We start from the raw sequence: 23,425 nt of genomic DNA, 5'->3' as shown, positions 1-23,425 counted from the left end.
GACTGAAATCAATAGTTGTCAGTCAGCTGAAGCATAGTTCAGTGGTTCGTCTGATAAATTGGCGGTTGGTAACGGCAGGAGGATGCCGGGCTGGGGCGTTTTACGAGTCGACTTAATTGAGTTTTCGAAAGAGGCTGTCATTCGCGACGCTGATTATTTGCGGGATGCGGTGGGTTTCAGGGAGCTTGTGTTCCCAGTTCCACCCACGACAATTTTTACTCAGGTTCACCTTTGATTTTATGACAATATTAAAATGGCACATCTATTTTCAGAACGATGTTTTATAGTCAGGTCGTAAATTATCACGGCCGCGCCTATGCCTTTGGTTTATGACAGTACAGTTTAAATATATTGTTGGCACATGGATTAACAAACATTTAAACTGCGGCCAGTATATTATAATATGTAAAGAAATTATATTCATTTGCTGCAATGAATATAATTTCTTCATAATTAAACAGTGGATCTGGACTAGATACATTCATAGTTAAACTAAGCTCGGAAATGAGGAATTAATTAAGGTAGACTTCATTCGGGTCAGGTTGTGAATAAATTTTAAATAAACTGGAGCAAAAAGCGGTTTGTATTTCTGGCAGAGATCATAACACAATGGAGGATGTAACTGTAACGCGAATGCGAATTTACGAGTACGCTTCTGTAGTAACTGTCCGTCGAGTGGTTTTAATTTTGAATAAGATATCTAAAGAAGTAAATAATCCACACGAACGTATTGGTACAAAAGCCAGGAAATCTGAATGTTTTGGACATAAATCTACGAAACTTTCCGAGCACCGCTTCGACGTGTCTTAGAGAAATTGCCGTTTTATAGCCTAGCTAGACGTATCTACTCGTCTACCATTTTATGGTTTTAGAAGATATATTGATCTAAAAGAACGATGTTATTCTCAAGACAGAATAGAATTGGGAAGGAATAGAATTTTATGTGAGGCATGTCTTTCTTCAAAATTCTAACCGTTTATGGCCTAGAGCAAAATGGTTAAAGTAGTATCAGCATCGGCACTTTCCTACAATAACACGACCGGCTAAAGTAACAGGCACATTATTTTAACAAACGCGATACTACTGCATATCAGACTACGTAAATGGCGACAGAGGAGCGGAAAGTTAACACAAACTCGTCTTTAGAGCTCAGTAAATTAGAGACAAAGAAGATTAAACTTCCTAAATAAGGCAAAACGTAAGAGAGTTCGCGCGAAGAATGTTGAAATATTCCTACTGACTACAATGCCATTATGTTGAACGAAACCAAAATGGAAGGGGCGGGATCTGAATTATAACATGATTTGGATTCGGTGAATAATCTTACAACGTATTCTCTTGTCTAGATACCCGGATTGTAATCCGGTAAAGATTTCGTTGCCTACAAAGTGAATGTTTGTAGTAAGATTTGTTATTAGATATGCAGATAATTTAGGGAATATCGAGTACCTATTTTCACAATCACTGAGAAGCAAATGACGTCAATGAATGGTAAGTACAGTATCGGTTGGCTTGCAAGCAATCGCATTACACTGTAGGTAATCCAGTTGAAACTCAATTTCGTACAACACTCAAGAAATCATTCGTATCTGCTGGTCGATTTTCTACAACATTTCTCGATGCATTCAATATCGGTACCACAATAGTTTCGTTCAATATAAGAATCTTGCTTTTATTTACGTGTTCGACAATGCTAGAAGTTTTTTAAGTGTTATGGCGATCATTGTTCCGCAAAAAAAGATTCAGCTTTCTAAGACAGATACTAAGCTTTCACGACGGAAAGATGTGGCCGTATAAAACGAAACTAGAGCATCGTACACTTGAGATGAGTGCACGTAATAGCCAACATTGTCCTTTGGGTGTACGTTTGTCGTTTGCGCCAGGCAAATCTGCAATATTGTTGGCATGTGTACGCAAGGGGCGGGCCACAGACTGCACCAGACTGTGATTTACACGACACTGGCCCCAAAACACCTCTCCCTTTATGGCCAGACATTTCGGGGAACGGCGATTTATTTGTCTGGCTACAGACAGATTGTTATCAACCAGCATTCAAGTTTTATTCACGTCCAAATTGATGTGTGCTTAATGGCTATTTGATGTTACGCGTCAGAAATTAGTTAGGTTTGATGAAATGAAATTCCTTTCGAAAGTCCATAAAAAGTAAATCAACCGTGTAGAGCAAAAGCGTCCGAATTGAAAAGTATTCGAACTGAACCCGATTTTTTAAGAACAATCAGAGCGAGTCGTTATCCCGATTTATCAAGTTACTGATCTAGCTAAATCGTGCCTTTAACGAATTTAGGAAATAAAATTGATGAAGAACTGCAATTTTGCTGGAAAGCTTTTGGTCTGTGTGGTAGACTATTCTGTGAAAATATTTTAACATTTATTTTAATTCTGCTACTACAATTTACCTAAGTATGTACCAGAATTACCATAAACATTTCGATCTTATGACTGTGATACAGTAATGTGCAAATTAGGCAGGCAATTACGAGTACCGGTACAATGCCTGTCTAGACGAAGCGCTGAACCCTGGCAGCGTTGCCTACGACCGACACTGATTTACATATAGATATTAGGATCATTTGGGATTCTGGGACACATGTAGGAAAATCCTACGAGATTATACCTGTTAAATGTATCTAGAAAATTGTAATTCCGTGGTAACTGACGCGATAAACACGGTCTGTGTAATCAGAAACGCTGGGAACAAAGCGGAGCCACAGAAATAGCAGCAAATGATAATTATTTGGACCTTGAACGAAATATCTTGTTGTGTTCTAAGGTCAGTAAGATGTGTCAATGTGGATCATCACCTTCACCTTAAATTGACAAACTACTTCAATCATTCCGCAATCTGCGATCAAGAGTGTTTCGCTTGCATTTTTCTTAACACATCTTTGTGTACAAGTGAGTGCAATTTGGAAAAGGAGGTTCGTGTTGGAATCCGCTGCATTCTGCGCATTAGTGGGATATTGCAGCGATACTGGACATTATATTCAGACGCCATTAAACTGATTTACGATAGTCTTTATTAAACGAAATCCCGCATTTATGTTCTGGTATCATAAGCACAGGGTTTAATGTACTTTTTATTAGGCGACAGAGAAATTAATTCGCTTTTAAAATAATACAATTTTTAAATGGAAATTAAGAGAGATTAGAAAATGTCTGGGGTGAACAATATAAAAATTTGGTTATTGGTGAGATAAAAGAGATTTTCTAAAGCGGATTCAGCAATTAGCAGGCAGACAGAAAAAGAATAAGAAGGGTGAAAGGCCGTTAACCCATGAAACAGTGCAGTACCGGTCGTCATGGCAGCTGGAGATTTAGTGCTTTAGAATATGTGAAAACATACGACTAGAATACCGTAGTACCGCGCGAAACTGCGAAATTTCGTATCGCACAAGCCAATATTGGTTCAACGTTTGACCAATGCAATGGCGGTTCAATGTTTGACCAATCCAATGTTGGTTACAATTTTACGATCAACCATCCCAATGTTGCAATGACACATCCTCCAAGAATGACAGTTCAATAACCTGATTCATCACGTAAGATCCTGAAGTAGAAAATATCGTAAATAGATATAGGTAATACTAAAGGAACGGTCTTGCCAATCTGCTGTTATTTATGTCGCATTGTGGCCCATATTTAAATGGAACACACAGATGTGCGTAGTTAGTTTCAATTGGTACCCACGAGTGTAACATAGCGCTTAATGATTTTATGAGGTTACAATAACGAAAACGTTAACTGCATACATTGTAATTGGTGTTCTACGAAACGTTTGTGAAATGGAGATAGAAATTAACATAATAGATGGGTTTAATGGTCTGCCTCGTTGATTGAGACAATCGACAATTACAATTTGAGTAATAACATGTATAAGTAGTGAAAAATGACAATTGTGAGTTACATGTCAGTCTTGGTGAACAAAAGACGAGATATTATATAATATGAAAATTTTATCCATATCTAAAGTATATCCAGACTGTTTTATTGATTTTGCAGGAAGGTTTAGTTGCCTGGGCGAGTACGGACCATTTGTTTCAGATCTAAACGAGAGTCCGTCGTATAGCGTTCTCTCATTAGTGGCTAAGCACTGACCCTGGCCCTAGATCCCGAAACCACAACAATAGTTTCTAAGCACAAGTATTCAATAAATTTCCTTCCAACCTTACCTAAAACAAATTGTACAGAGAACGAATTGAGAATTAACTTAAATAAACTCAGACCTCAGACGCTTTTAAATATTCATAACGATAATATTCGAGTAGAAATTAATTTATAACAAAAGATCGTTCAATAACACTTACTTGTTTAAATTAAAGCCGCAATGGACGGCGTTACAGGAACTTTTTTGACCTGAAAAGATAAAGAAAACGGCATTATGTAAATGAGATCTTTTTAGAAATTAACACGAAAATTTATAGCTGCCTTTGAATGGAATTAATCTTGAGGTACCCTTAATTTTAATTTATATTGCGGAGAATGTTCAACATCACGATCGTGAATACTTCAAACTTGTATAGGTACGAGTTTGAAGCTTACTTTTAAGAAAATTGTGGATTTGTGAGCGCAAAAATTCTTAATGTCTTCAAGACTTCTAAACTACGTACTCAGCCACAGACTTCAGAGAATAATAAATATTGAAGAGGACGTTGATTTGCTCGAGGATTTATTTAACTTTAATATTTCATTTAGCGAGTATTGTCATACAACAAAGGTGCTGGTGTGTTCGCATACAACAAAACAAACCTTTGTCCAACACAGCAAATAGCATTTAGCGTTCGTCCGTGGCTTTATTACAAGTTTGTTGGACAGTCGACTTCTCGGCGCTACATCCGTTGCCTGCCAACTTTACCCCGAGCTGGCTCAATCCTGACCCACTTATACAATAACTACGCTATGAATAAAATCATTGCAATATAGTTTCTGATAACTATTTGCTTTGCAGGAGCAGAGGTGAAGTTTGTTGGTAGCAGATGTTACTCAAATAGCAGTTGAAGTTCTAAGAACTACTGCAATTTTATGAACATTATTCTTCACAGAGTACTTTCATAACTGCCTATAAGTTATAGTTCCCAATATGACCTTTACCAGACACAGGACTGGTTTTACTCCCATGTTTGTAGACTTACGACTGCGACTTTTGAACACATACACGTCTGTAGTCTCCGAATGTATTATTAAGTATCGAGTGGGCAGAAGTCAACGCGAAGTCATAACAACATAATGCGCTTAGTAAACCGCTTGCCGAGCGCGACGATTATATCAATATTTTCAAAGATCGTGGAACACAATATTTTTAGTAGAGAGAATCAAGTAAGGTAAGTATTGGAAGCAATAATAAATTCAGATCAGGTACTGTTTTAAGTTCTGCTTTCGTCTTTCCTCGTAAGGGACAAAGAGAATAAAAATTTAGATTGTATTTTATTATAATAGTCACTTGTAGGTACAGCAAAGGGACTAGCGATGAACTCATTTGTATTCAATTCGATAAAGGATGAATAATAAAGGCGATCCATATAGCTTTTATGGTTTATCTCTAATTTAAGCCGGCGTTAGTGAACAATGATGTCATCTAGACGAATAGGGCGAGAATTAGATGTATGTATGACCATTGTCACACATACTGCGAGCATTTTATAATGTAATACCAAGTTATGACTACTTATGACACTGTTCATCCGGTACATACAGTGTAATTTAATGAAAACAGATGGGTGTTGGTTGTAGAAACTTGATTTGAAATACAATAATAATGCGTAACTGTCGAAAAAGCAATTAAAGATCATTCAAGGAATAAATCTATTCAAGAACCACAGGGAAAACCATTTAGAACTCGTGCAATCAAAGCTTTTAATGCACATCGATGATTTACAGAGCAATGTTTTCTTTATGAGCTTCAACCACGGAAAGATTAAATATTAATGCCAACGAAATGCAATGCCGACGTGAAAACAGAAGCTTCATGAAAACAATACCGTTGGGAAAATATCGAGAGAAACTGCGTACATTATCGGGTGTCATGAACAGGAGGCTGTAACATATTAACATCGTGTGCAGTCGGGTGCAAGTGCAAAACGATTCGAGTGTAACCGCCCGCTTATCGGACCAACCGGCACCACCACCAGCTACCATTTAAAACCTCCTCGCATATTCATTCCGAAAACTTTCGCAATTCCCTTTGGTTTGCAGCGGCTCTAAATTTATGTAAAACGCTTTTAGCTTCCACGTTTACTGTAAACAGCCGTTATGTACACTTTTGAACGAGTTAATTGCTATATATTTCATTCCAGTGCTTTCGCTTTAGGCGGTCGAGGTGTGAGGATTTTAACGCTATATTTCTGATGAGTTTAATTCAAGGTGTAATGATTCAGTATGAGCTCATGTCAGTTAGCATGCGTGAATCATTATTTGTATTACCACGCCGTGTTGCTCTTTAGCGTGTGCTTTCGACACAAGACATGGATTATGGTGGAATAATAAACTTCTGTGCGACCTTCAGTTTCCATACCTTAGTTATTTATAAACTGTATGTATCTACTTGTATCTAAAATGCTTCAGAACTATGTTGTTGCTGGGCGATTAGAGTACCAAAAGGCAATAAAAACGCGTTGAGAGAAACAGACAAACAAGATTGAATTAATTAATGCTTTGGGAAGTCCGCGGTTATCCTCAATATCATTCAGGTATATTGAGGAAAGGCATATCGAAAACTAATTTATTAATATTAATCTTAAACGATTTATGATTACCGCTCAACTTCAAAGTTCCGAACCCATTCCACAGTTGTACAGGTTTAGGAAGTTTGACAAATAGTCAACAAAGTTGACCGTAGCTTCGGTATAACGAAGTGTCAACAAATATTTGATACAATTACAATTTACGAGTGAACCGATAAATCTTTACAGCTTTTTAATTGGCTCGTAAATCGATAGCAGCTGTTACTGAAATAAATATAAGGGCCAATTTAAAAGAAATTGATAATAGGGGTACACAGCCAATATGTGTAAACGATCGTTTAGATTCCGTTTATTGGTACTTCATACTAATTAAGGTATGACTCAATTACTGTCTTGTGCTACTCGCCTACTGGAGTCGTAATTACACGGCTATAATTTCGAATTTTCATTTCGTTTATTGGTGTCATCGAGTGTAAGGGTATAACAGGTTTAACTGTGAGTTATATTATACTACCGGTTTTACTTTCGAATAACCTCAACTTTTATGTCATTCGATGTAATATAAGGTTACAGTTTAATGGCACCATATAGGAGGAACTATCAGTTATTTATATCAATGAAGAGAAACGGTAATGTAAATGTTATAAAACAAGTTCAACAGACCGGAGATAATTACAAATGGACGACCCAAATTAATGTATTACTGAATGTTGCGACAGTGTCGAACATCGATATATGACACTACGCAGAGATGGAGCGGTGCCGCGGAGGCAGGGCAGTGATGTCATCCGGGCCGCCGGGCAATTGTCGCCGCGCCACATCGCTTGTGCAACCTTTGTCAACACTTTTATGGAAATGTGAATTGCTCAGTGCGCGCGTGATAATGATGCAGCATAAACGTTTTTCTATAAAAACTGTCTAAATATTTGCTTCCGTAGGTTGTTGCTACATTGTAAAAATGTATGATAAACGGGTATTGGCCGCTAAGAATGAACACGGTAAATATTACTACAACGGTACAGCATGCGTAGCCGCCCACGACACAATACTATTCGAATCACGATTGACGAGTAACGCGAGCTAGAGCAACCAACAAAAAACATAACTGCTTCGTCAGGTCGGTGAGCAGGAGGCTGATCCCTCGCTTATCGGTTCGGTAAAAGGGAAATTGACACCGAAATATATCTCACTGTCAGATAACGTACAATTTATGTGTACAAATATATTGTGAATCTACGCTCAACCGTATATTCGCTGAGCACAAACTTCGCACAAGTTTGATATATGAGATTTTCGTCAATGTCGGCGGCGAACAGTGAACACTAGTTGAAGTAACAAGATCTCGGAGTAAAATTACTTACGTGCGTGCTGATTGTCTGCTTGATTGACAGAATGAGAATGAGCGCGAGGGAAATAAAGCTCCGTTGTAAAATTGAGACAAAGAAATGTTTCAACTGTATTTTGCTTCGTCTGAAAAAATGATATTGACTAGTTGTTATTTGACCCGCTACACGATATTAAGTTACACCCTAAAATAAAGGAATAACTGTGTAGAGTCATGCTCTATTTATTGTAGCTAAGCGTAAAGTTAAACGAACGAAATAAAGGGCGTTCGCAGTGGGAGGGAGTAATTTCCATTATAATAAATGTATCTCAATCAACGAAACTCAATTACATCTGTGCGATTGTACAAGGCCGTTGTCTTTAGATCTAAGTGTAGCTAATCCTGTCTTGCCAGGCGGTCTGTGGGCGCGGCTCCACGCGCCGGTGGTTCCTGGCAAATTAATCGGTGTGACTGAACTGTCATGCACTCGCTGCGAGTCGCGATTCGTCATATGCATGCCACTAACCCGACTGACTGGCCGTACATTATGGTGCTCCGTGCTGCGACCGCCTTCCGCTGCATGCTCAGTTAAAACGTAAACTTGATTCGTTAGGGTAATTATTGTTGATTCTTCTGCCCTTTGATCGTGGGCCTGCAGTCGTAGTTAACATTTTAAAGGTAGTTTGATCCATATCCTTTGTACTTAAAGTGAAAATGATACATGTACGAATTAGGCACGGTTTGCGACCTACAATTCGGATAATGATTACATCGCGAGAAGTTGTGTAACGTTAGAGAACGTTAAGATACAAGAAACTTGGCAATAACGAGGGCGAGATAACAAATGTTGTTTTCTCTTGTTCAAGGGGATAAAGTTTTTATTAAATATTCATTGCTTCTGTTCATGATCATTGTTATTGGGGATATCTTATATAGCTATAGATCCTATTATTTTTTCAATCAGAATCAATATTTATTTAGGTGAGTTGATCCCAGTTTGTTTGAACTGACCATGATCGCTTATTTTAAAGACCTTAACAGTTATTGATTAGGACGCCTAAAATAAGCATACCTAAATGGTAGTAAAATGAAACACGTTGAATAATTCATGAAAAAAAATCTCCACGTAATTAATTAGAATCACCCAGAATTATTTAGTAGATTTTTTTTAAGATAAATAGGTGATAAGATCGGTGTTGGGAAAATTAACATTATTAACATGAATATTAACATTATTTTGACCATATAAAAAACAGGGAGTAGTTTGCTGTTGTAGAACTTACAATCTATCAATTCAGTATCTTTAAAACGGAAATGAATACACTTGCATATAACGGCCTCCGACCACGTGAATTGAATCTAGCTTAGGTATAAAATTTTACACTAACTCCAAAAAAACTACAACCCTTCTGAAATAAACAAAACAAATCATCTCTACTATCAAAACACAGATGTAGAAAGATACCAGCGTCGATATAAAATTTAGTTCACAGGGCGCGGCAATGTCCGATTAACACTCATTACTAAGACTATTACTAAAGTGCATAGCGAATGCTATACGATGGTATATGTGGTATATAGCACCCGTATATTAGATAATGGTGCTTCCAGTTCACTGGGGTTAATGGGATTACTTCGTGCTATTTTCCATTGTACATTTCAATGAATAAGTTTACTTAATTAATTTGTATGTTTGTTTTTGTATGAGGTTATTGTTGTTTTAATGTAAGTGAGTTACTTGTGTTAATGATTGTTGTTTATGTAATGTACCGTGTATAGTGTATTGGTGGACAATGAAATGAGGTTGATTCGTGAATGTTTGAAATTGTAAATGATTTTTATTGATAACTATTTAAGTAACATTGACCGCCTCGGGCAAAGTATTATTAGTCTTTTTTCGGTTTTTCGAAAAATGTTCAGTACCTAGTAGCGAAGTCTGGAATTGTGCCCAGTATGTGAGAAGAGTATACCTAACTGGTCTTATGGTCACGAGGTAAGGATCTGATGATGGGATCCCAGGAAAACTTAGGGGAACTTAAAAAAAAATGTAGGGGCAACTAGTGCGCTCGTTAATTTTTTTCTATCAAGTATCTCATTATTTGGTAGGGCAACAAACTAGTAGACTAAGTTATGATTAATTAATTATCAAGTTAAAATGTGTGGTAACTCGCACTTGGGGATAACTTAACGTGAAACAATTTGCTAAGCAAAATCCCTAAGCTGATAAGTTTGGTGCCTAATTAAATTCCTTGGACTCAAGTTGCTGTACCGATCTCACTATGTTAGATATTATAGTAAAAGTATTCATTTGATTTAATATTTAGATACCAATAATTTGATTGGAAACAAATTCCAATAGTAATCATAAATACACAATTTATTATCAGTTTTGGAATGGAATAGAATTAATGGAATGTACAAATAATATATTAACACTTTAGTAATATCATTTTAGTGGAATGTAGACAAACAGATTTATTGGAAATTAATCCGCTCACAATAACTATCTAATTTGTGGTGTACCTACAATTATCGCTTGAATCACAACACGCAACAAATCCAATCATGGATTTATTCCTAGTTTATTCGATCAAGTAAAAACTTGGAGCTCGCGTGCTCATAACAAAGAATATAACCGCCAATTACTGGACACGAATTAGTAAAATGAGATTTATGTATTTGGATAATGACTTACTTGAAGTTATCAGCACAACGAGAGGTGACTGACATACGCCCCTGCGAACGTGGGGGAACAACTCCAGTTCTCAGACAGGTAGAGCAACGCCAATTACAAACGAACCGCACGTCTATCAACAATTGGAACTACTAAAATAACCCTTATTGCCCAAGAAATAAAGTCAGACGACGACGAAGGTTTTCTCTTTTATTTTTCGTGATTTTTCTTCATGTCCATTGTCAGATTACTGGAGTTAGAATCGTCGGGGGACACGACAATGACGTAAAAGGTTGCCTCTTAGTTTGCTTAAAGGAAAATTTAATTCTAGATTTTTGAGAAGCTCGTGAGTCCTCTGGGTACAATACTTGTAGCTAAACGAAGGTTGTATAAGTTGAGAGTAGTTTGTCTCTAGTCTGCGAACAAGTTGTTCAGGCCCTGAGCCGAGAATTCCGCGGCTGCGTAATTAGTATGTTGGCCCCACACGGCGTCGTAATGCGCTTTATGCTCTAGCTAAATTGCCTCGAGGATAACATGGAAACACGGTAAACGAGACAACCATATTAATTAAAACTCTTCATAATAATGCGCGAATAAAGCCGTTGTGAACTCTCAAACAGTGTTAAGAACGCGTATTTGTTCTTCGCTTTTGAAATTTCGCAGACTGAAATAATTTCTTTGTTAAAAATCAGCATTATAGTGGCTAACGAAACCACCAATTAAAATAATAAACATGGCTCCATTAGACCGCTGAACGGATGCTGGTTGCTGACGCAGATGGAAATGGTTTTGGTAACTTCTAAAACTAACGAACGGCTTTAAATGTTCCGATTCATGTTCAATTAATAGCTCTTTAAGTATGCATATAATATTTTGTCATAGATACAAATCTATGCAAATGGCTTTTGACATTAATTAGTCACAATTAGCAGATGAAGATAACATACACAATTACACAAAGTTTCTCATCATAACTATGTAAGTAGTGTTTTTGTTTATGAATTACTTGTATTCGTGTAGAATGTAAACATAACTAAGGATATCTATTACTGGTTAGTTATGAGTAATAAACAATGTGTGAATCTCCGATTCTGAGTAAAGGCGTGAACTTACTTTTAATCTTTCAGACGTCAGGGCGGCGATAAGCGTTTAAATCATCGTAGATAAATATATTGGAGGCGAGGAAATCGTGGAATCCTTTACTCCGTGTTTAGACCATGAATAAACAAACAAGGGCACCTGGTGCGTAATAAAAAGTAGGATATGGGAATCGATACAGAGATGCGAGGTGCGTAGGTACACACTTCACACGTACTGCGCTCGCAGCCTCGCAGTCCGTGATCTTTGCGGAAACTATCGATTTCATGCCGCGACTGATTGACTTGACGTGACGTCTGCACAAAATACACACGCTCGGCGGAGGGTCAAAACTGTTAGATTTCTTGCCATCGGTTGAATGGGCGTTCCCAATTGAACCGCTTGAGGAAAAAGTGTTTTTGGATTTTCGTGTATTGGTTTCTTGCTCGATGTTTTAGTAATAGTGTGCTGTGGCTCGTACTTTTGGAAATTGACAATCGAATAGTATTTTTGGTCACGAATATGGGTCCATAAATTAAGAGCTATTTAAGGATCATATTTTTATTTAATAAAAGTTCAATTACAAGTCTGAACCAGCAAAATGGAACAACATTTAAAACATTATTATCATTTTAACGGAGTTTCCTTTCATAGAATATCTATAACTCGGAAAGCCGCCCCTGGCTACGAGAGGATTGTCCAAATTGGATAACACGCTTTGTTGCTTTATGACAAAGGTTCGGTAAATCTCATTCGATTTTTAAAACAGTTTATATTTAAAACAAGCGAGCATCGATCTGTTATTGTTCACTAGTGAGGAATGTTCATAAGTAAATCGAGAAGTGAAAACGCGCACGAGTCTGTCAAATTTTCAGACTTTTTGCTTAAACTACTTAATGACAAGTTGTCACGGTATTATTAAACAGCTACATAATGACGCGTCAATAAAATTAACTGACCGGAACATTCTTGTTGCAGAGAAAGAAAAGGAACTCAATTTGAAATTGAAATGTAATTTTACTGCATTACCAATATCAAATGTCATTGAAGACTGTCATGTTTAAATTCTTAAGAAAATCACTGCATTTTAATTTTATTATCCATTCAATTTTTTGTTCATTTGTCTGCTTAGTAAAAAAAAAGACACGTAATTAAGACCTCTTTCATTAGAAAAAAGATAATGAAACCAACATCTTAATCATGATTTATTTGGAATTTAAAAATCATCATGAGGATATGAATTCAATCATTTCCTAGGTTAATAATGATAAACAAAACGACATTGAATATTAAACAAGGCATTAAGGTATTAGGGGTGGAAATATTCATCACGTAATTGTTATGAGACTGTAAAATTGAAAAGGGGTTTGGGGATCGGAGCCTCCGAAACATCCTAATGTAATTGGAATGGATTGAATACTCGTACAGTGCATTTCGGTGAACACGAGCAGATTGCGACCCGATTACAAGTAGATTAGAATGATAATACAGCTGGGAACGTGTTTACGATTTCAAGAAATAGACAATACTTGGATGTTTACATTGCTGGTGAAGTTTTTCGATAACATTATTGCTTGTTTACTCGTACCAGGTGAGACCCCCTTTTACTAATTTCTTTGTTCATACAATTTAACAATTGTGTAGAACAGAAATGAACAATTTGACAAAAGCCAGAGGATTGCGGTAGGTTGATAGCACGTGCTTGTACCGCTTGTTTGTTAATCTACAGGAAGGCAGTGCCAGGCAGATTTTCATGAAATTTGGTAGAATTAAACGGGATTAACATAGAGATTACTTTATAATTCACGTGGATAAACTCGGCTAAGGGCTGATCTAGCATAAAAGCAGTGTAGAGGTAACAGTTACTTGGGGATTTTGTTTGGAAATCTTAAGCAGAATTTCAGATGCGACATAATAAAGATTTGACGGTGTGTAACAGGAATTGTAGCTGAACGTTCAAGTCGGCTGTGCGTGACCGAGTTGCGTGCTTTCTGCCAGTCGTCATAGCAACCAACAGTTTCTAACTACTAAGAAATTTGCTAGACGAAGCCGGATGGACTTTGAGAGGGCAGTAAACTGCATAAATGCATACGGTACTCGTTAAATAGCAGTGCTCACTAATATCGGAGTTGACTCATTTTGTAATGGTTGAAGTTTCATTGGAACAAGTAAAATATAAAATGCAACCACTAAATGTGACATAATCATGGATTCGAGGTTGCAAGCGTGTCATAATAAATTAAAGACCAAGAGACAACGTGCAGCAAAAACGGGATATGGTTTATTCTCTTGTACACTTCCAATATAAGGAATACTTGTTCCTATACAACCTACAGGAAGATTTACATCGGATGTGGGATGTAAACGCTCGAAAAGCAAATTTCGGACATATCCATTTTATGAATGGCACGCTTTGAATTGACTGATCTTAATCCAAAGTGAACCCGAGGTGAATGTGCGTTCCCTCTCAATATATGAAATAGGGCCGGTCTCAATACGAGAATTTTATTAGGGTTGCGAATCAATAGCTCTCCACACATATTTCAACCCCTTTTTAAATGTTTATAACGGCAATAAATACAGTAACGTTAATACCATGGCGTGTGATTGAAAAACGTTCAATTACTCCACAACCGTAAGCGGCAAAATTCCCATAACATTTCGATTAAATCAAGTTATTGTATAGAATTAATAAAATCTGGATTGCATACAATCACCCATCGTTGCACAATTTATCAATGAAAGATAAGATAAAGCTGCAACTGTACACACTATCTATAGTACTATGTAAGTAGTTAACCAGAAAGTTTTACCTTGAACCGGTGCGTAACTAAGTTCCAAACGTAGTAAAATAAACACGGTGTGTTGAAATAATACAATTTTCTTTCACTATCCACAGAAACGTTCACATAAAATCAACAATATGATGTGATGACACTGTACTAACACTTTTATTCAACTATGCCGAGGTATATGCAGATATGGAAATAAGAGAGCCGGGGCGTCGACCGGCATCAACGACGCGAGACAACTGACTGAGCACTGAACTACTGACTACACGGAGCCGCAGAGTCGCGGCCCGAGTGTCGGAGTGTTAGTATAATCCCGCCCCTCGCACCGAACATACATCAGCTGTGTACACCTTATCATAAATAGATAATACTTCTACAACGACACTTTTATCTGACATATTCTAAGACCCACATCAACCTTAGTCATCGGTGTCATCGCCAGGTTTGCCGTCAATACAATCCTAATTAGCACTTACATTCGCATTATATTAATGAAGTAGTTTATTTAAAAAGTAATTAAGGGACGTCGAGTTGACTTGTTACTCTTTCGTAATTCGAAGGAATTTAATTAGGTAGGGGATATTCTTGCTTTGATAAATGTTGCCTTTGATATTACGTTTTGTGGAAAAAAAAGAGAAATTGGAAGTGATGAATGACAGTTTATTTGAATGCCTAATTGCTCAGTACACATGCTAAAGTTTTTATGAATGTTGGATTACACAATGGATGAAGAAGAGCAACAATGAGACTTCCCGTACTGTTTCTTCATTCAGTTGTACAATGTTCAAAAGTTTGGTCATTTTTTTTTCCGCCACGGTACTATTCAGTCCACACTTTTTAGGACCGACGGTCGTTTTGGAATGTCATCAATCACTGACAAACGAAAGAGCTCGGACCTTTGCATAAAAAAACGTATTCAATGTCTTTATGGATTTGTTTTATATTTCAGAGTGGATATAATCTACGTTAAAAACAGATCTACCCTTTGATGTAGCCATGTTACCCTGAAGGCAAATACGAAATAATATTCTATAACATTATGAATAACCTTTTATATAGGAATCTTCAATTAGAAAATACTCGTTTTATGTACGCTACCAAAACATTTACATCATGATTTGAATAAACTTATCCGAAGATATAAATAATATTATCTTTACAGAGGAATTTTGGAATGAATAAATAAAACATGAATTTGTTAAAAAACAGCAGTATAATTATATTGTTAAAGATACCGAGAGAAATTAAACCCAAAACGAGCAATAGACTAATTTAGGCGAAGAGCACAATGTAAAATTAATTACGGGCCACATTTTCCCCTTCACAACATTTTGTGGTCTGAAAAAGTAGGCACACATAATGGAAGCTTGTATCGTAATGACATCGACATCGGATCCTCCATTTCTTTGAATAATAATAGGAGACCAAAAACAACACGCGATCATAAGCGACCACATTAAAATGTTTAACGCCTTAATAACAAAAGTGAGAACGATACCAATGGAACGATACGACGAATCATTTAACAGTAAAGAGAATAAATTCCTTTCGTACAACGTTTTAAGGTTTTAATTTACCTCATCCAGACAACAATGAAATTGTGGGGGACAATGGGTGCCGGACATCGCATGGACTACCATAAGGCGGTGCAATTAGCACGACGACAGATCGATGAACACGTAAAAGTAATGAGCCAGTAACGCAGTACCATGCATTAGGAGAAGAGCGTAAAACATATAATATATTATGTTCTTGTGATTACAGAAAATAACAAACGGGGCTCGGAGCCAGCTTTGAAGTGAAATTACACGGCGAGCCGGGGCGACGGAGCTTTTTCATTAACAACTTGGAAAATTTAGGCCAGAGGAGACAACGCAAACAAGACGCAGACATGGATGGTAGACCTGACAGACATCTTTGGATACTGAATCATTTATTTTAAGATTAACTGTTGTATTTTTGTGCAACAGTAGACTTATATATAGAAGGCTATTCAACTTAATATCTAGTTACTCAAATAACATTATTGTGTTAATTTGATAGGAGTGTTATCTTCATTACGTATAGGCTTTTAGACCATGCGTGCGGTTTTTAGAAGACACAATATACTAATACTGTCAGACTTGCCTAACATTTGCTAAAGGCTAGGGCAATAGCACCATCAAGTTCGCAAATTGGACGCGTCCTGCTCGTCGATCGTCACTCTGAGTTTTGACAGCAGGAGCTATTTCCGTACAATCTTACTGTATTCTTTTATTTATACGAATACATTAGCTTGTAATGGGATTTATGACAATGTATTTATCGAAATACATTTAAAATACTCCTACTTTCATTTGTTTGAGCGAGTTCTCCTTCCTGTAGGAGGCGCTTTGAGAGTAGGTAGTATTCTAAGTCCTCATGAAGATTACACAATGGACATAAATAGTAAGTAGGCACCTGCTATTATTGTTGATGATTTCCGCAAAGCTTTCGACAAAGGCAGGTTGGAGTGAATACTAATTTAGTGTTTTATTAGGGGAGCGCAACAGGTCGTAAATGTTGCGGTCACAACTGAAATTACATCGCTTTGTTGTCTTAATACGTAATCCAATAGTGTTCGGTCAGGCCACAGAGGTAGCTCGACATGCTTTGCTGCCATCACTTATTATGAAACACTATGAGCTAAGCATGTCAACAAATATAAAGAAGGAAAAATAAGACACAATGAAAATGGAGTAAGCAAAATAGACGAAACGAAAGAAGGAGGTGGAAACGAACTCACACAACACGCGCGACGAGAACAAATTTACACTGAAGTGAAAACGCGATAAAGTAAAAGAGCTTACATTACAAAATGATCAACTCGAACCGGTTTCAGAATTGAAAAGATAAAGGTTGAATAAAATCGAAATCTGAATCTCTCTCTTTGCATAATGCGAACAGATTTTATCATGGCGTCGAGTGCATATTGTTCGCTTGTTAACCGCAGTAACCGAATCCTGTACCTGTTTGCAGTGACTGCTCTAGACAGTCTAACGAGTTTCGTAATATCAAGTTAATCGTCCAGTATTTGCAAGATACAAAACTTTTGCTTGCATATCTTTATTATACTTTCCAATCCAATATCCTTTTGTCAGATACAGACGTTCTCTTTGCTTTCTGTGAATAAAAGCTAGTCTATTTTTCCAGGAAGTTTTTTACTTGAGAATAACATAAGTTAAATGAAACTTTATTAATATGTTATATAGAATGTACAAAGAGGATGAATACTATTCTTTGTTGATAGAGAATGCTGTCGATACTGGAATGAGTTCAGGAGAAATTATGTTTCCTGCATTTTTTATTTTCAATTATCTATTTTTGGCCGATAAACTAACTTGAGCTTTATTTAGTTAAAATTAACTTTAAAACATCAAGTCAATAATGTTGAAGCCCAAGTGGAGAAGTAAATAGATCGTTCCACGAGGTCACTCGGAATCGGGTCTGGAAAGTTTGCCGTTCATATTCAATTATTCACGTTTGTATGATAGACGAAGCCAATCCGTCGAAATTCAGAGGATTTCAGAGGATCCTGCGCTACGGAACACTCCAACGATGAGATTCGATTATGTGAATAATATTCGAGTAGACACGTCCGAGAGAAGTCCGCAATCAACGAATATGATAATAGAGAGCGAAAGATAACCCAAATTCTGGGATTAAGCGAAAATTCGCTAGGCCACTGCGACACATTAAAACATCCGATTTGCGACTTGGTTCTACTTGCATAACACGAATCAAAGGCATGTACGGGAAATATTTCAAAATTCAGAGAATTCATTTAGTTCGATCGTTGACCAATTTATTAACAGAACTGTCTTACTAAAAACATACCATTGCAGACACGTTGTTTTCTTATACGGTGAACTCAATGAAGCACTAATAAAATAAAGCCTGGTTTGAAGTTTTTCAATTAGAATGAAATTCGTCTAAAAACTTTATCAATTATCCAAGCACATAGGTAATTAACGGCTAAGCACATACTTTATAGTGCCGCTTGTTATTGTTTTCCTACGGCATTCACTTAATTACCGCTTACCATCAGTGCTATTATGATTAAAGTTTGAATAGACTTTGTATTAATAACAGAAAGTTCTTTGCGGCAGGGCGAATCAATACTCGTGCGGCAACCAAAAGCGGACGACCTCTACGTTACATTGTAAGAATCCGTGGCCTTCCAAAATATTGTTTAGCTCATTCTGAACAAATTCAAATCCACGGCTGTACTTCCAGGAATCGGAAGTTTCAAATCATTATCGTTTGATATGAAAGCAAACAAATGTTCTGCGGTGTTATTAACGGTTATACCTATTCCCAAATATTTCCGATTCTTACTGCTACATTTGTACGAAACGGATTTGAATAAAAATCATGGCCCAAAAGTGTACGCCATAAATTGTTCTGAACAATTGCAGATGGGGCACATTGTACTCAAACAATAGACAAACATGGACTCAGCCGGCGACCCTTAGTGGGATGAAACTGATTTATTACACGGCTGTAGCGTTTGAAGGTAATGACGTTGCTAATATGAGTGACCACATTTATAAGAGTGACATGTCCACCCATGCAACACATACAAAAATTTCATTAACGCGGACGTTGTATGAAGACTTGTAATAATAAAATATTTGAAAAGCGATGAATGCATCTCCAAATGCAGATAGCGGCAGGTCAACGTCTTGAACAGAAATAGCTCGGTACGGTCTCGGGCCCTGGCCCATGTCTTTCATCGCGCTTACTTAGCAATTCGTTCCGACATCTCGTTAATATGTCAACAAGGTTATCAATAAACAATATCGATGGTATGGTCTCCCACTACTGTTTACTTCAAATATACTTAAACAGATTTATAATGAAGTTGTGTTTACTATCGGGTCAGGCATAATAGAAGGCGTGGGTCGTCAACCGAACAATGGCGACCTATTTTTTACAAATGGCCACTAACAATCGAGTCGTCAACTCATTTGCCTCCAGCAATATCTCGTTCACTTCACATTCCTTTCATAACTCCTCTGAAAGTCCATTTGTGAAATGAGACGTGGCCTACTGATGGAATTAATTTCAATTCAAGCGATTCTGAATACTCGAGCATCGTCGTTAGGTTTCTTTTTATAGCCTTATCAGATTCATTGTGATTTATGGGTCCGTGGATAATTTTATGTAAGGAGCTTGCTCTTAAACAAGAACAACACCAATTACTGTTTTACAATATTGCTTTTGTATTCTCTAATAAATGCTGAAATAAATTTCTTCTACACGATGTCTTCAAATACAATTGTCGTAACTGTTTGTTGTTATTTCTTTTATTACAGTAAAGTCCGTGTACAGGACCATTAATATTGTTTTGTCGTTCTACGTCAACATGTGTAAATCTTGTAACAACACGTGGAATAAAGCGCTGTCACTTACATAATTCACATGTGTTACAGTATCCGTTAAGATAATATGGCGAGGTAAATAGAAATTAAATTGGTATAACGGGGTTCTTGGCAATGTCTATGCAGACGGTATTAGTGAATTGAACCGCTCGTGTACCGTTCAATTTCCCTGGAGAGTAGAGATGAGACGCGCTACACGGCGCATCGTGATCCTATGTCGTGGATTTAAATCTTGACAATGTTGTAAGCTCGATCCCTTTAGGGGAGCGTTCCAACCCGTAAGTATCGAAGTTTAACGTTCACTTTCTTGCGATCTTTCGCAAAGAAACAGTGAATTCAAGTGCGGTTGCCCTCAGTGGATCTAGGAATCCACATTTTCATCTGACATGACGTTGATAAATTCTTTGCTAACTTGACCTCATTTATCTTTAGGAAAAATTTTAAGAATTAGGAACTGTGTTTCCTTTCTAAGCGTTATCAGATAGACATTTTATTATCAAGGATGTATGCATAATTGCCATACATTAAACTGTGTATATGTTTGCTAAGTAAACTGATGAGTTCGGTGAATAATGAGCAAAAACTGTGTTTCGGCCTTGACATCGTTTTTTAGTGAGGTTAATCGGTAAAATGTCCTTGAAATAATGCAATATTGAGAGCGATATAAAATTATTACCCTATGATGTACATAAGGCGTAATACATAAATGTTATCTAGACATTGTGTCTATAATGCTGTAATTCATCACTGTCTCACCGCACGGGGACTTCGGAGAGCATTAGCGAAAGTGAATTGATTGTCGACGAGACAATCATTATCAAGTTAATTACGTTATCGACACAGCTACGTGAGATTACTCCGCTTATGTTAGTGGCGGAGATGCGAAGGTATGAATTATAGACAGATAGACTCAACGTCAGTTACCTATGTGGCATAAAACCAAGTCCCCTGTCGCAATGGTCTATAGAGTGTATAGATTCTTGAGGAAGATTGAAGTAGGCAAAGCTTTGAATAATAACTTTAATAAATATTATTCAGTGTTTATTAATGAGTGTAAACCACACATCAAGTAAAGTAGGCCTGGCAATGAGCCGGACAGGAGTCTGCATGAAGTAGCACGAGTCGTAAATTACCGAAGCTAAAACTAGTCCCACTGAATCAACAGATAAATATACACAAACTACTTTCGCCACTTCCAAGCTGAAATACACTCCAGAGTGGAAGGTACTACGGCTGTGATCTGCAAGTTTTCGCATGACAAAGACAAAACACAAGCAAAAGGATACAGAATTTTCGGTGAGGACGAGATTAGGGACCCAGTAACAATGAGAACAATGGTCTAAGAAACACACAACTAAACTTAAGTAATCCAGTGCTCATATTAACATACATTTCCACTTCAATGGCTTAGGGGACTCCTGTAAAAGTAGTGTAGTGAAATATTTAGCAAAAATATAATAAACGTGCTCATGGGAGCATTAGTCGTTGTTCTATTTCGTTTATTGTTCTACAGAAAAACAGTGTGTTTTATATTATTTTTAGCTTGAAAATTTAATAGTCGCCGTAGTTTATGGCCCATAAAAAAGTTTCTGTAGAATTGATGTTAGGTATCCATAATTCCATAAAGTGGTTTCTCCTTCAGTATAAAAGTTTGTTTTTATCCCTTCAGGGACCAGCACAGACTGATGCGTCCCTTTTCTGTTCTTATATTGATCAAAAACCAAAAGTAAAGTCCCAAAAACAGCGACGGATTACATCATAAAATAAAACAGTTATTTTGTTCTCCAATTGAGGCGGGATCACTGTTGTATACAGGCTTAATGACTGTGCGAATATTGCATACGTTTATTTCCTTTATTACATCACACACGATAAAACGAAATGCGAGAAACATCCACTTGTAGGGCCCTGCTAACGAAAGAACCGTATTGTCAGTCTGAAACGGTGTATCATTTGAGTAATACAATCTGTGTTCAAGTACATAAAGTACATTTTTCCTTATTTAGGTTTTTATTTTGCTTATTTATAAGCATGGTTTACACGTTTTGCCCGCCAGCAGGAGCTGTTTTAGTGACCTTTAAGAAATGACAAAATCCTAAAAAGAAAATTCTCATAATTCTTTACATCAGCAGAAAATAAACATTATAATCCTCGTTTTATGGCCGTGTTTAAGAAGGATAAGGCGCCCAAAAAGTAACAAAGAGAAAATCAATTTGCCTGTCTGTCTCAACAAATTAAATTCTTTCTTTCCGCCGGCAAAGCTTTCGTTCGGGAGCACAATGTGTGGGAAATTGTCACGTGACTTTTAAGTAAAATGCGTAATTCCTACGAATACGGAGAGAGCGTGACACGTCCTGCGCCGTTCGCAACCGTCTATTGTATGCAAATTAATGTCGGGACATTTTTCAAAACGATGACTCCAGGATTAGTATTCGCCGTTTCGCATTCGCATAACGTTAGTTAGTCTATTTGGATTAGACAGCAAACGGTATTTCGCGAGTCACTGGCCGTTACCACTTTTTTGATGTGCAACATTACGTCATCCGTATGATGAACGGGAATTACAAATAAGAATTGAAAGTAATTTTACGGTACAGACTCTTGTGAATTTCATCAACATTATCATTGTAACTATATCAAAGTTAACCCACTCGTGAAAATAGATTGGGATGGGACGTGTATCAAGACAAAAGGCCGCTGATGAGTAGGACAGAGCATTGTTGCTGGGAATCTGGGCGTTGGAGCAATCACCGCGACCCAAATACCGGGCTCGGACCATTTTATGTTTCAACCCGTCATAGATCTTGACACCAGTCAAAAGGATTACAAACGCAGTGTGCTGTACAACTAATTAACGCGACTATAGCACAATGGTGGTACCTAGCAACTATTATAAATGTAATAAGAAACGCTAGTCGCATGTCAATGACCCTCAGCTCAGTAGCTCGCGATCTAATTGATTAAGCGATATTATGATACCGAGTCTTCGCGCGTGTCGATGCTCTTTAATTAACTTTAATTGTTAACCAACGCACATGAGCTTCTAACAAGGCGTGCATTTGTCAAAACACACTGAAATTATTGTTTTACACATTCCATTGCGTGCGCTTTGTCAGACATGTTTACTATCTTATTACTGTCACATAATTATCCATACTATGTGCAGTTGTACGTATAGTTCTGCCATTCAAACTGACAATAGAAACGATGGTTATGTTCAAAACAAACTATAAATAGCTAATGAGTCAGTCATTACACTCGAATTCATTAAAGGATCAACGGTGAAAATAACTTTGTTTCGCTCTGTTTCTATCAAAGTGCATTGTGAACTAGAAATAGATGCTTAGTCACTTGATCACTAACTCAACGGCAGTAACTGCAGTAGTTCTCTAGAATAATGGATAAGGTATAATTACAGATACATGTATTTTTATAGCAATTATAATTGTCTGCATAAC

The 23,425-nt window shown here is 37.1% G+C and overlaps 1 protein-coding gene across 8 annotated transcripts in view; it reads right to left on the bottom strand.

Annotated features, from left to right (window-relative positions):
- Positions 1–23,425, bottom strand: part of LOC118265744 (dystroglycan 1) — a 75,262-nt gene that overhangs the window by 23,289 nt on the left and 28,548 nt on the right. For 5 of the 8 annotated variants that reach the window (XM_050694714.1, XM_050694717.1, XM_035578850.2 and 2 more), the window contains exon 3: positions 4,326–4,374. The gene's annotated coding sequence lies outside the window, so the exon portion shown is untranslated. Of the gene's footprint in view, positions 1–4,325; positions 4,375–14,586; positions 14,825–23,425 lie in introns of those variants that run through there. The other 3 variants (XM_050694716.1, XM_050694715.1, XM_050694718.1) reach the window with 3 other exon arrangements.

The sequence above is a fragment of the Spodoptera frugiperda genome, chromosome 7, assembly GCF_023101765.2.
Source record: "Spodoptera frugiperda isolate SF20-4 chromosome 7, AGI-APGP_CSIRO_Sfru_2.0, whole genome shotgun sequence".
Classification (NCBI taxonomy): domain Eukaryota; kingdom Metazoa; phylum Arthropoda; class Insecta; order Lepidoptera; family Noctuidae; genus Spodoptera; species Spodoptera frugiperda.
The sequence above is the reverse complement of the archived record's forward strand: the minus strand, read 5'-3'. Positions and strand labels throughout refer to the sequence as shown.